The sequence below is a fragment of the Lolium rigidum genome, chromosome 6 (genome assembly GCF_022539505.1).
Source record: "Lolium rigidum isolate FL_2022 chromosome 6, APGP_CSIRO_Lrig_0.1, whole genome shotgun sequence".
In the NCBI taxonomy this organism is placed as follows: Eukaryota; Viridiplantae; Streptophyta; class Magnoliopsida; order Poales; family Poaceae; genus Lolium; species Lolium rigidum.
In genome coordinates, this window is record NC_061513.1 from 15,888,128 (window position 1) to 15,890,869 (window position 2,742).

Sequence of the window (2,742 nt, forward strand, 5' to 3'; positions counted from 1 at the left end):
CCAAGCTTAGTTCTGCTCGTCCCGAGCAGGTAAAACGATAACAAAGATAATTTCTGAAGTGACATGCTACTTACATAACCTTGATCATACTATTACAAAGCATATGAAATGAATGAAGTGACTCAAGGCAATGATCTATAGTTGCTAACAAATAGATAACATATAGCAAAACTTTTCATGGAGAGTACTTTCAAGACAAGTATCAAAAGTTTTGCACAAGAGTTAACTCATAAAGCAATAAGTTCAAAGTAAAGGCATCGAAGCAACACAAAGGAAGATATAAGTTTCAGCGGTTGCTTTCAACTTTCAACATGTATATCTCATGGATATTGTCAACATAGAGTAATATGATGAATGCAAATATGCAAGTATGTAAGAATCAATGCACAGCTTGACACAAGTGTTTGCTTCTAAGATGGAAGGAAGTAGGTAAACCGACTCAACATAAAGTAAAAGAATGGCCCTTCAAAGAGGAAAGCATCGATTGCTATATTTGTGCTAGAGCTTTGGTTTTGAAAACATAAAGAGAGCATAAAAGTAAAAGTTTTGAGAGGTGTTTGTTGTTGTCAACGAATGGTAGTGGGCACACTAACTACCTCATCAACCGGACTCACAAGAGCGGCTCCCATTTTATTTATTTTTGGGTGGCACTCCTTCCAACCTTTCTTTCACAAACCATGGCTAACCGAATCCTCGGTGCCTCGCCAACAATCACATACCATGAAGGAGTGCCTTTTTATTTAAGTTTTATTATGATGATGACACTCCCCCAACCTTTGCTTACACAAGCCATGGCTAACCGAATCCTTCGGGTGCCGTCCAACAATCACAAACCATGGAGGAGTGTCTATTTAAATTAATTAATTCGGGACTGGGAATCCCATTGCCAGCTCTTTTTGCAAAATTATTGGATAAGCGGATGTGCCACTAGTCCATATGAGAGTCCGTCAAAAGTAAATGACAAGGTTGAAAGCTAAACACCACATACTTCCTCATGAGCTATGAAACATTAACACAAATCGAGAAGCATTTTGAATTATTTAAAGGTAGCACTCAAGCAATTTACTTTGGAATGGCAGAAATACCACATAGTAGGTAGGTATGGTGGACACAAATGGCATAGGTTTTGGCTCAAGGATTTTGGATGCATGAGAAGTATTCCTCTCGATACAAGGCTTAGGCTAGCAAGGTTGTTTGAAGCAAACACAAGTATGAACCTGTACAGCAAAACTTACATAAGAACATATCGCAAGCATTATAATACTCTACACTGTCTTCCTTGTTGCTCAAACACTTTTACCAGAAAATATCTAGACCTTAAGAGAGATCAATTATGCAAACCAATTTTAACAAGCTCTACGGTAGTTCTCCACTAATAGGTTTAAACTACATGCAAAAACTTATGATCTACTTGAGAGCTCAAAACAATTGCCAAGTATCAAATTATCCAAGACATATGAGGCATTTTCTTTTCCCAACCAAATAAAGATAAATATTGTAGCTTCCAACTTTTATTCATTGAACATTAAAAGTAAAACGAAGAACAAGTGTTCATATGAAAAAGCGGAGCGTGTCTCTCTCCCAAACAAGGATTGCTAGGATCCGAATTTATTCAAACATAAACAAAACGAAAAATAAACACACAGACGCTCCAAGTAAAGCACATATGATGTGACCGAATAAAAATATAGTTTCAGTAGGAGGAACCCGATAAGTTGATGAAGAAGGGGATGCCTTGGGCATCCCCAAGCTTAGACGCTTGAGTCTCCTTGAAATATGCAGGGATGAACCACGGGGGCATCCCCAAGCTTAGACTTTTCACTCTTCTTGATCATATATCATCCTCCTCTCTTGACCCTTGAAAACTTCCTTCACACCAAACTTCTCATAAACTTCATTAGAGGGGTTAGTACTCAAAAAATTTGAATCCACCTTGGTCCTGTAGTGACACACTGTAAGAACTCAATAAAACATTAGCTACAGCTCTCCACGTCTAGAAAGCCTCACATAAAGTCCACAAGAGACAATGCAAAAAACAGAGACAGAATCTGCCAAAACAGAACAGCCAGTAAACACGAATTTTTACGGGGTACTTCCGTTGCTCAAATCAGAAAACTCAAAACTAATGAAAGTTGCGTACATATCTGAGGATCACGCACGTAAATTGGCAGATTTTTCTGAGTTTCCTACAGAGAAATTTGCCCAGATTCGTGACAGATAGAAATCTGTTTCTGCGCAGGAATCCAAATCTAGTATCAACCTTCGATTAGAGGCTTCACTTGGCACAACAAAACACAAAACTAAGATAAGGAGAGGTTGCTACAGTAGTAAACAACTTCCAAGACACAAATATAAAACAAAGTACTGTAGCAAAATAACACATGGGTTATCTCCCAAGAAGTTCTTTTCTTTATAGCCATTAAGATGGGCTCAAGCAGTTTTAAATGATGCACTCGCAAGAAACAAGAGTAGAGGTAAAAGAGAGCATCAAAAGCAAATCCAAAACACATTTAAGTCTAACATGCTTCCTATGTAAAGGAATCTTGTAAATAAACAAGTTCATGAAAAGCAAAGTAACAAGCATAGGAAGATAAAACAAGTGTAACTTCAAAATTTTAAGCATATAGAGAGGTGTTTTAGTACCATGCAAATTTCTACAACCATATTTTCCTCTCTCATAATAATTTTCAGTAGCTTCATGGATAAACTCAACAATATAACTATCACATGCAGCATACTTTT